A 12708-nucleotide genomic window follows, 5' to 3' on the forward strand; every position below is an offset into this window, starting at 1 on the left:
TACTGTTGGTATTCTATTAGAACTTATTTTAGACTCAAAACAATCCTTGAATTTGACAAGGACATTTTTCTCAGCACTGGGCCCCTTGAATCATAAAAGCAGAGGATTGCATTGAAATGTCGAGCAGTATAGAGTCTCGGTTTACTCTGGGTTCTTCTCAAAGCTGACAACCTTTGTCTCACCAGCTAAATCAGTCAGATATAAATATACATACAGACTCCCAAATCCAAAACGACCCACATAGAATTATGCCTCTTTCTTGGTGTAGGGGCACAATATAGAGCAACTTACTCTTCACATTATAGAAAATGGCCAAACATGTCCAGATAACTTAAGCTTAAGAAATCATGCTGAGGTAGCAGTCTTCTTTATTATTAATAACTATCTCATCTATATTTTGGCACATTTGCTGTTTTTCTTCAAGGCACTTATATAATCTACTGTGGCCTTGCCTCCAAATCCTATCATCATGATGTTATCAATGTACTGGAGCAGATTAAGTCATATGAGATAGAGGTATGTCAAGGATCCTGAGAATTAGTGTTTCAAAACATGCAAGTTGGCATCACCTAGAGATAAGATAATAAAGATCTACTACAGCCCCTGCTATATAAAAGTAAATGGGATCTAGACAGTAAAAAATATCAAATGTTGACTATGATATGTAACCATATTTTTAAAAATTTTAAATGAAAAAGAAATGAAATGACCAGAAATGAGTTAGTTTAAACATTTTCCCATCCTTTATTATTTTTACATAGGCAGGATTGGGATTTTTCAGGCAGAAAATCTTCTTCAAAATAACAAACTACTGGCAAGCTTAAATTTTTAAGGATTGAAAGTGTTTTTTAAAAGATTTCAGAGACTGAAAAAATTAGATCACACACAAATATATTTAACCCATATTACCTAACCCATCACTGCTGCAAAAGAACCTAAATGTATATAGTTCTTTCTAATCCACCTGAATGAAATAAAAAATAGACACACAGATGCACACCTACACAGATATTTAAGAAAATCCTCACGTGCCATCCAGTGGATTGGTGTGAATTTCTTGGATAAGAACTTTCAATTAAGTCCTCTTTTCTGCCTACATAAAGTGTTAACTAGAAGGCTAATAGTATCCACAAGTGAATGGAAATATCAGAATTTCGACATAGGACAATAAAGCCAACTAACAATAATAAAAATGAAATTTAACTTACGATGATATTATGGTCTTTATAACCTCTTCAAAACAATTATAAATCATATGGACCCTTAAGGTAAATTTATATGTTTATCCCCTTTATTTCACAATCAGCATATAGATGAAATTATATAATGCATTTCATGTTCATTTTTATATCTTTCTGTATATTCTATTTAAAGTTATATTTGAACCATATTTTGTGATGATTGCCACTTTGTGCCAGCAATTTTGTTTTAACAAGTAAAATATTTACTCCAACTAGCCAACTGCATGTTGTATTCAGTATTATGCAAATACAAAATTCTATGTTACAACCTTTTGAGAAGTTATCTCCAAATATTAATGTGTTGTAAATGACCCACATTAAACCAGAGATATTACATTATGGTTCAATTGCTGTGCACATTCTAAACTTATTTATTTTTCTTTATGATATAAGATTCTGGGCATAGACTTTGAATATTGTGCACAATTTCAATCAAAGCAACTTCATATGAAAGATGAATTCATATGAGGCAGTCTCATAATGAATGCTTTAAATCACTGTGAGCCCTGTAAATGAGAAGCCCTACTTTCTTTGCTGTCCCTTGAGAACTAATTAAGACAGCAAACATGTTTTTGAGAACAACCCAAATCATATGCAGAACACACTGGCTCTTGTATCAAGAAGATCTAATGCAGAGGGAAATACTGTAACTTTTCAGCGAGGAAGCAGCTTTAGAGATGCATTTCATCACAGTGATACTTTCTACTAGGACTGCCAGTTCTTGGTCCTGGATTTGGGTCGAAGTTAATTGATCCCCTATGTTGGTGTTTAATGATATGTGCCTCATTATAACCCAGAACACACAATACTAGACTATGAGCAGATTTATTGATGATTTTGTAGCAAAAAGATCATAGAATTGAATTCTTTTCTGAATCCAAATGTTGTGACTATGAAAAAGCAAACATTGTCCACACACTGATTGATATTTATTTTCTTAAAATCTGAAAAAAGAAATGATCATAATCCTAAGTGTTTCAGATACATTTAAGCTTTACATATATTATCAAAATCTCAAAGTGGGTTAGATAGAATTATCTTATGATATTCATATTCAAATAAGATTTGGTGCTTTTATTAATCAAAAAAGTTACCAAACAATCAATAAAAAAGTTAATTTAGATTAGTGAAAAAAGCTCTGCAGCTGTATTCAGAACCTGGAATTTAGGCACATATATGTAAATTAATATAATAACATTAAGCTTTCTCTATATTGGTTAATAGTAATGACCTTGCACTGTTATTACACAGTCCATATGAGACAATGCATTGAAAGTCATTTCTACACTGAAAAGCAGAGGAAATATTAGTGGCCCTTACAGTATCACACAAAGTTTGTTCCACAAAAGGGATAAACAAAGAAGATAACGCATGTCAAAGTGCTCAGTAAATTACACATCATGAAAAATGATTATATAGAAATTCATACATTTACTAATGCATTTAGTAAGTCACATATATGTTTAACAATTTCACTTGCAATAGCAGAAGTGCTCAGATAATAACGCAGTTCTGACCCCCAAAACATGGTTCTTTTGTATACTTGGTGAATGAAAGGAAAAAGTTATTTAAATATGTTCAGATTTGGAAACAGCTAGCCCATTATTCTTGACTAAAGATGAATTTTCCTTGATTTGGGAGGGCAATATTATTTAAATAAGGAAGGAATTCACATGGAGATGTTTAGCAAAAAATGCGATGCCTTCCAATCTACTATAATCAGCTGAAACTGGTAAATGGAGGAAATATAAGAGATAGACTACCCTCATGTGTGGACAGTTGATATATGAAAGTAGCTATGATGGGCAAATAAAATTTCATCATCACCAGAAAAGGGACAGTGGGATGGCATCAGCAGAAACAGAAGAGTAAGGCCCTCCAAAAATTGGCATGCCAATACAATCAGTGAGAACACTTTAAATTTCTCAAAAACACCTTCAGAACTCTGGTAAATAATCAAAGCCTTCAGATAATTGGGGAACATTTATTAAAGACAAATGGCTGAATCTTAATAAAAGGGGGGAGTTTTACTTTGCCCTTTTATTTTATCTTGCCTTTTGGACATCTCCCTGTACCCAACTCTGCAGTAGCCTAAAACCAATAACCCCACAATCACAGTAAAAATAGCAGCCTAGAAGACACTGGATGGAGGCACATTTCTCTTAAGAGGACATATATAGGTGATGTATTAGTTAGTCAAAGGGGTGCTGATGCAAAGTACCAGAAATCTGCTGGTTTTTATAAAGGATGTTTATTATGGGTAGAAGTTTACAGTAACAAGGCCCAAAAGAGTAATTCAAGGTACCATAAGAGGTACCTTCTCAGCCAAAGTCATTTGCCACACATTGAAGCAAGATGGCGGTGATGTCTGTGAGAGTTCAGCCTTCTTTCTTCCTCTTAAGTTTCTGTGGTCGCAGATTCTTCGGATCTCACCGTAGGCTAGCATAAGCTCATCTTTCAGGGTTTCCCGGTGGCTCTGTTCTCTTAGCTGTAAACTATCAGGCTCATCTCTCTTCCCCAGGCTTCTGCCATTCTATGGAGCGATCTCTCTTCCTCTGTGTTCTTCTCTGTGTATCTACTTCCGTGATCTTGATTGAACATCCTTTATATTGCCTGGGGGTGGGGACTCAACCCTGCATGCCCTAATGATGAGGTTGAATCAAAGCCCCAATCTTGATTTAATAAAGTAAAAGTGAAATCTCTGAATTTAATACAATCAAAGCAGTGTCATGCCCAGAGGAACAGACTAGTTTACAAACATAATATCTCTTTTCATAATTCACAAATAATATCAAACTGCCACAGATGGATAATAAGACCATAGGAAAATAGTGAAAATCTTTGGCATCAGGGAAATGCAAATCAAAACCACAATCACTTACTACTTCACACCCACTATGATGGCTATAATAAAAAGGATAGGTGCTAACTAGAGTTGACAAGGGTGTGGAGAAATAAGATACCTCTTAAATTACTGAGGGGATATAAAATGGTACAGGCATTTTGAGAAATAATGTGGTAGTTCCTCAAAAAGTTTAACATTATGTTATCATATAACCCAGATTTTCCATTCCTAAGTATATTCCCAGTACATTTGAAACCATATATACAGACAAAAACACATACACACAGTTCATAACTTATGTATTTTATGTATTTATAATAGCTTAAAAAGTGGAAGAAACCCAAGTGTCCATTAACAGATGAGTAGATAATCCAATTGTGGTAATAAATGAAATAGAATTATTCAGCCATATTAAGGAATGTAGTACTGATATATGCTACAACCTGGTGAACACAGAAAACATGCTAAGCAAAGGAAGCTAAACACAAAAGGCCACATATTCTATAATTCCATGTATATGAAATGTTCAGAATGGGCAAATCCACAGAGACTGAAAATAGATTAGTAGTTGCCAGGGTCTAGAGGAAGGGAAGTATGCGGTCTGTCTGTTAATAGTTATGGTGCTTCTTTTTGTGGTAATAAGAATGTTTTGGAATTAGGTAGTTGAGTTGGTTGCACTAGTTTGTCAACATACTAAACCACTGATTTGTAACCTTTAATAAGGCAAATTTCATGGTATATGAATTATGTATGTATTTTTAAAAAACTAAAAATTATGGAACTTATCATTACAGACTTTAGAAACAGTATACAATCCAACTGGCAGTCAATCAAAAATCCACTTAACCAAATCAACAAATACTTATTGACTTCTTATTTGCAAGGTACTAGATTAGGTCCTAAGCATACAACATGAGGCAAAACCATACCCAGGTTGTTCTCTCAAAGAGCTTATTGTCTGATGGGGGAGAAAAATATTAAGTAAATATTTACACTAATGAAAGTGATATTACAAACTGAGATGCATATTCTAAAGGTTGAATACATGGCTGTATAAAAGAATATAGGATGTTGATATAGTCAAACCCTATTAGCAGATGCTCACTACAGAACGGTTAAGTAAGCAGAAATTGGAAGAATAAGACCTTGGTTGTATGTATTTGTGTGTATATGTGTGTTTTATGGAGAAGGAAAAGATGAAATGGAAAATGGATTGGAAGGAGGAGAGAGTTGATGCAGGAGACCATCAGAGACATGGTTATGTAGATCAGATAGGTGGTGGCAGTACTGGGACCATCAGGCCTTCCATTCCTGTCTCTTCATGACCAACACCCAAAAGTCAAGCCCTTCATCCACATATTCCTTTGTACCTTCTTCCCCATCTTGTCTCCTACACTTGACTTACTTCATTTTGCATTGTGTTTACATTTCATTCCATTTAAAGCACAGTCTCCTACAGCTTTTATTGTTTATTTGAAATCTTGGCTTTAATTTTTGTCAGTTTCTCTATGAAAACCCTATTTTCCTCCCATTGTCTTCCTAAGAAGAGATTACACTTGTCTCATATTTAGAAAGCCACAGAGCCAAGTGTAGAATGCATAATATTTTGAAAATAATATACTGATGAATATTATTAAATTCATAAATGTATATTATTCTGAAGCCTATCTGCAATTATGGCCTCAGGAAATAAACCAGATTGAATTTAGGAAAGAAGGAGGCCGTGACCAAAAGCAATCTCTGCCAGAGAAGAAAAGGGAGAATAGCGCCTCTACTTCCATAAGGAAGAAAGGAAGAAAGACGAAGGGTGGGAAAGAAAAAGGAAAAAAGAAAAGAGGGAACAAGAGCAGAGAGAATATGAGCAGGGGGGAAAGGGGCAGTAGGTCAAAAGCTACTATGCTTACTGAGGCCTGCCTCACTTCTCAGGGTTGAAGCTTGTTTGGAATTCTGGAAGGAGACTGCCTAAAAATAGCAATCAAGTTGTTACAAGGCTTCAAAATGATACCTAGGAACAACATTCTCAGGGCTTCCTTTTTTTCTTGTATGTCATGGAGAGAGTCCAGATATTTCCTTGAACCTCAGGATAAGCAAATGTGTAATAACTGAAGGTGGAGTAACAAGGCCTGACAAGAATTTGCTTTGCTGAGAAGGTGTGGTGGCTAAGCCTGTCTACATTCCATCCTCTGCTATAAGATGATGTTATGAAATGAAGTTTGTGGCTGATAATTAGAAAAATTTTAGAGCCAGAAGAAACTGAAAGGGACTTGAGTCCTCAGGTAGCATGGAGGAAGAGTCATAGACTTCGGCAGCTACATACTTCCATGCCATTTCAGATGCAAATTGGCTGCCAAATGGATTGCCTGGGCAAGAAACATTGCAACTGAGGCCAGGAAGGATCCAGAAAATAGCAGAGGACTCACATGTGAGAGTGAGTTCTCTGTTGCCATCTCTTGAGGACACAGAAAGCTCTTCTTTAAATTAGGTGCCATCCTGAAAAGTAGGAGAGGGAGAAGAATTTTGACAGTGAGCTGAAGCTTGGAGTGCTTAACCATATACGCAGAAGAAGCCTGCTTCAAACCAGAGAAGACTGAGATATTTTTAAATAGTAAATTTATATTTTTTTCTCACTTGAATAGTATTTTAGATGCCAAAGTATTTGACTAGTGTTTGGAGTGATGGAGATGTTTGTAGATGGCAACAATATGGGAAGGGCAGGGGGTGATTTAAGTACAATGTTAACCTTAAGTGAGGAGATGATTTTATATAAGGACATGGTATCTATCAGAACAAAGTTATTAGAATCAAAAGAATAAGTGCTATAGCAGTTATAATCCAGTCAGAAAAATAGGAACCACAGAAGTAAATTTAACAGAGAACGTTAATATAGATTCAAATGGCACTGGTTGACTAAAGAAAAGGGGAACTGTGAAGTAAAAAAATATAGTTTACAAGAAGTAGTAATCAACCCCATTGCTGGAAAAACAAAGGGAAGTGTTTGGGTTATAAAAAGCTAAAAGTTTGGAGGAGGAACCATGCACAACCAGGACTCAGACTACTGAAGAGGTGTCGTTCTGTTATTATCGAAAACTAAGGAAGTCAGAGGAAGGGACCCAGGGAGTTAGTACTTAGCTCTGAAGAGAAGGGGCTGCCTGGCTGCTTCGGCTGCTGCTGGTACTTCTGAGGAGACACTGCAATGTTGCTTCTAGGAGTGTTAACAAAAAACAAAACAAAACTGGGCGCTGGAACCATCTGCTAGTTAGAAGAAAATGTTATTGCTAAAACAAAAGCAATTGCTGGGGCAACATTGACAGGAGTGGTAAGCAACATAGAAACAGCAGCCCCACGCACCTCCTTCAAATTTCCCTCTAGCACCCTGTATTGGCATAACCTAACAGTTGGGGGTGGGGGCGAGCAAAGAAGAAAAGTCGTTTGCTGAATCTCTGCTCCAGCATCATGGAGCAGAAAATACCAGACAGGGTTTGGAATTCAAAGGCAACAGTTTAATAAGTAGTTTAGTTACCAACTACACTGTTAGGGTACAGATGGATTAAAATTTATAGATATATACAAATATAGATATGCAAAATGTTATAGTTTCTATATTTTCCTATCTAAGATCTCGATTTTAATTTTTTAATAAACCCATACCCTATTGAGAAGCAGCTAAATTTAATCATTTATGATTCTCCAGTTGAGGCAGATTCCCAAGTTGTAGAAAAACTGAAATGAATGTAAGACAAAAAGGCCTGTAATGGGAAGCTAGGTTGGTGAATGTTATTAGTTTATGAGAATGAGCACTAAAGCATAAACTTTTTGCATTATTCTACTTAAAAGATACATACCTTAGAAAGGAACACAAAGAACAAGAGAACTTTATTTTAGTCCAGAAACACAAGTACATCTTTCTTAGAACAATAGAAGTGATCAAGGTCTCAGTGTTTTGAGGAGTTTCTGAGAAAGCCAATGAAAACCACAAGAATATAGATGGCCTTGTTCTAAAAGCACTTGTAGGGATTAACTTAACTCTAAATGATTTCTTTCTGTTTTTTTTTTTTTTTTTTTTTTAGTGTAAAGGAAATAATATTGGAGAAAACTCTATTAAGAGGATCCTTAGGAAATTATTTTCTTTAATAGAAAATTGACTTCCAGAATTTATAATTGAATTCTAGATCCTGAGTAATATATGCCTTTTTTTTCTATTTCTACCTTAAATAATAGCATTAACATTTTTGTGTTAATGGGACTCCTTGTAAAAATTATCTGCGACTACAATGATTGTAACAACCTTCACCAAAAATGCCACAAAATATTAACTATTATTTTTTATGAGTCTTTGGGTTGGCTCAGAAGTTCTCGTCAGCTGGACCAGGCCCAGATAATTCTACAGTACAAGTGTTTGTAGTCACCTGGAACATCACCTGGAGACAGGCAGGTCTAGGAGACACTGGATTTGGAAAAGTCAGCTCTGTCTATGTGTCTCTCACTTCCTGCCAGGAGGACATCATCTCAAAGTTGGTATCAGGAGGCTAAGAGAGAAAGACTTTGCTTGTATTATGCTTGATACTCTCACTTTGGCTCAAACAAATCACATGTCCAGGCCCAGAGTCAGTCTGGGAGGGAGCTATCCAAGGGCATGAAAACTGGGAGGTGTAAAAAAATAAGATCCATTAATGCAATCAGTATACTGCAATTTATGCTCTGGTCACATATATTAATATTTCTTCCACATGCAAAATTTGCTCATCCCCACCACAGTATCCCCAAAGACTCATCCAGTCATAGCATTAATTTTGACATCTAGGAATTTATAATCTATAATAGCAATTACTCCTCACCTAGGGACCTCTAAAATAAAATTTCATTTTATCTTTACTTCACATATACAATGTACAATGATAAATAGAAATAGGCCAACTATAATAATCACTTCCATTAGAGAAGAGGAAGAATGGGAAGCGTATAGTAATCCCCGATGCACAGAAATCATGAAATACAGATGGGAAAAGTTACTTAATCATCCTACACTAGGGGGAAGAAAATTCCTAAATTAGATTAGGTTATACTCTTTGGGTTTGGCTCTCTAGTTTATAGATTTCCATGGCCCTGGACTTCATGTTCTGGGATGCCCTTCTTTCTCTTTTGTCATTCTTGAAAAGTGCATTGCAAAATAGGTTTTATGAGCAACTTTCTCACCCTGCTTCCTGTTCATATGAAGTTGAAGACCCAGAGATCTTTTACACTTTGAATATTCCCTTCACAGTTTTTCCAGCATCTGTCAATTTCCTGATTCCAAAAATGATGTTATATATTTAAGGGTTTTGTTAAAGCAGCACTCTAATTTCTGTATTTGTTATCTCTTGCCAAAATTATTCTAAAGTCAAGGGATTTCCAGAGCAGTTCTGCTTACCTGTGCTGCACTTTGCTGATCTCAGTTGGACTAACTCAGATATATACACTCAGGTCATATGATACGGGCCTGGAAACTGTATCAGATTGCCTTGACTGCAAAACTTAGTCTTCATCTATGTTTCCATGATTATGGTGTGAGTACAAAAGGAAAAGCAGAAATGTACACTTTTTTTAAGACTATGGTTTCTTGAAGGTTGGCTATATCTTTTTGGCCAAAGCAAGTCACAAAGTCAAGCACCGAATCAGTGTGGGAGGGCACTAAGAAAAGGCAGTGGAATAAGGTGGAGGAAAAATCAGGTCCATGCATATAATCAATCTATTATACTCCCCTCCAGGAATTTTCATATGACCCTTGGTCCTCATTGTCCATTGCACTTTACAAGGAATTTGTTCTTAAGAAAAGTATTGGCCATTCAAATTCTGAAATAATTCTTGAATCCACCTTCTCTTCCTCAATCCTCATTACTAACATTCCCTTCATATTAGGCTTGAAAAATCACAATGGTTTTTTTTTTTGTTTTTTTTTTTTTTTTTTACCAAGCACAATTAAAAGTCCCTGATCATGAAAGCCAGTTTTTAAAATGGCTCCCAGTGCCCAATGATCTTTGCCTCCTGGTATTTATATCTTTGTCTGGTTGTCTCCCATATTTACCAGGATTGGACTGTGTAAATAATAGCTTTCAATAAAAGTGAGAGGATGCCACTTTTGAGATTAGATAATAAAAGAATTCAGCTTCTGTCTGGTGCTCTCTGGCCCACAATCTCCCAGATTACTCACTGTGGGGAAATACATCTAACTACCTATTCAGTTGAGTAGTTCTACGCAGAGGTCCATGTTTGAGCTGCTGAGACTCCTGCTAAGACTCAGCTGATTAGTTTGGAAGTGGATTTTCCTGTCCCTTCAGATGACTGTAAAACTGACCAACAACTTAACTAAAAGCTCATGGAGAACCTGACCCAGAACCACCCACTAAGTCACTTCCACATTTCTGACTTTCAAAATCTCTATGAGATAATACATGATTTTGTTGTTTGTTATATATTGAGGTATTCATTTAAAAAGTAATAGACAGTATGTACATTCAGATTTTGATATCTGAAAGTGAGCTGCGGTCACAATAAATATACAAAATGTGGAAACAGCTTTGGGAACAGGCAGGTCTGGAAGAGGGTTTATGAAAGTCTAATATTCCAGGAAGCCTCAGGGTCTTTTATATGGCTATAGGTATGGGCTTGCAGGAAAGGGAGATTCAAGTTATTGAAAATTGAAAGAAGGAGGGAACCTTGTTAGGGAAGGACAAATTTTGGCAACCCTATTACTTGAAGTTCTGTGGAAATTGCAAGATAGACCTAATTAACTGGGTGATTCAGATAAACCAGAATTTTTAAAGTGCCATCTAGTTACCTCTTGATGCTAATAGTGACAGATTAGAGGAAAGGGATAAACTAACAGAGAAACCATAAAATAAAGATGAGTCAGGAGTTGATGGTTTTGAAAATGCTGAGTCTATGCATGCACAATTAAATGCAAAAAATAAGTGGCTTCTGAGCAAATATCAAAGATGGAGTGAGTTTTGATATGGTGCATCATGGGAACACAGGCTCAGGCACAACAGAAATTTTTATCAAATGACTATTTTATGACTTACACAGCACAAAGGGTCCAAAAGAATACAGGTAGAGATCCCACCTTGGCTGGTCTCCCAGGGAGGTCAATTGCTTGGGTAGGAGTGTGTGGATGGCAGCTCCCCAAGTATTAGAGAGGAGAGACAAATCTGTGCTGCCCGAGGGAAGGGGTATTTACACAACCCAGGGGGAGGGTCCCTGTCTCTGAGGATTCCCACCTTGAGGTGGGGCTACTTGTTCCTGGTTTCTGGGTTCAAGGTATGGACATGCCTTTTCATTAGACCTAACATCTCCCTTGGGGTGCAGAATGGAAACATATAGAAATTTCTGCGCACAATACAAAAGAGGGCAGGGGTAGGTAAGGACCTGGGACATCACTAGCCATTTTCCTGAATTCCCCAGCATCAAATCCAGCACACTTCCAGGAGAATAGGGTCTAAAGGTGAAATAAAGGGTGTGACTTGTAAGTTCTTTTGTTAAGACTTCAGAATGATGAAATTAATTCAGAACAGTATACAGTCAGATAAGACTATACCTAACAGATCCTCTCAACCAAACAACAGGACTTCTAGGAAGCTTAAGGACTTTGTCTCTTAGTCATCTGAACAGGATCCCAAGGGAGACTAGGCCTTATCTTGAAGAATTTTGTGGCAGCCTTCCAATGGATCAAACCCTAATGTTAAGATTCGTAGAAGATATAGAAAACTTTTAAAGTAATTATACATGGAAAACTTCCTCCACTTGACCTGAAAGTTAAAATGTTAAAATGTGAAGAGGACTTTGATCCCTTCAGAGTCTCCTGGCTGGAAGGTAGCTGATAAAAACTATTCAACTGTAAATATACGCCACCTTTCATGAAGAAAGAAGGATGACTCAGAAAATGGGATCAATGGCCCAGAGGCTAGAGCTTAAGCCATGGAGAATTTTTCCCAGAATTTGAGTCCTAATAAAAAATAAATAAATGTCTCTGCTGGATTTTAGAATTGCTATGGATCAGTGACTCCTTTATTCCTTTCATTTTCTATATTCTATAGAGACTAACCTATGCCTGTACATCATTATTTGTTGTATGGGGGAGACTAATTTATCTCTATATTTTCATAGGCTGGGAATAACTGTATTTGAGAATCTGTACTTAAGAAGTAAATCTGAGGAACTTTCTCTGCACTTAATTCCTGCTTTGGATGATAGGATTTTGGACTTTGAGCTGGTGCTATAATGGAATAAGACTATTGGGGATCTTAAGAAGAGAGAAGTATACTTTGCATGTAGGAAGAATGTGAATCATCGGGAGCCAGAGGGTAGACTGTGATACTGGACAGCTTAAAGGTAATTTGTTAATCATCAATAGACATTAATATAATGATAATTCTATTCTTCACACCACTAGACACAAATTTTTCTAAAATTCAGATTGGAACCTAATGCTACCTAAGGTTACCTACTACAGAAGAAAAAGTCAAAATCTATAGCTTGATGTATAAATAGGGACTTTCTCAACGTAACTTCAATCTGTCTTTCTAGCTACATACTTAAGTCCCCTCATTAATCCTGAGAGCCACACAGGAATTTTTACCGTTCTCACAA

General features: G+C 36.4%; 1 long non-coding RNA gene across 2 annotated transcripts in view; it reads right to left on the minus strand.

Annotated features, from left to right (window-relative positions):
• LOC131273275 (uncharacterized) overlaps window positions 1-7297 on the minus strand; it is a 90138-nt gene extending 82841 nt beyond the window's left edge. For both annotated transcript variants that reach the window (XR_009180444.1, XR_009180445.1), the window contains exon 1: window positions 7212-7297. This is a non-coding gene — a long non-coding RNA (uncharacterized lncRNA). The remainder of the gene's footprint in view (window positions 1-7211) is intronic.
• Between the last annotated feature and the right edge of the window lie 5411 nt (window positions 7298-12708).

The sequence above is a fragment of the Dasypus novemcinctus genome, chromosome 14 (genome assembly GCF_030445035.2).
Source record: "Dasypus novemcinctus isolate mDasNov1 chromosome 14, mDasNov1.1.hap2, whole genome shotgun sequence".
NCBI classification, from domain to species: Eukaryota; Metazoa; Chordata; class Mammalia; order Cingulata; family Dasypodidae; genus Dasypus; species Dasypus novemcinctus.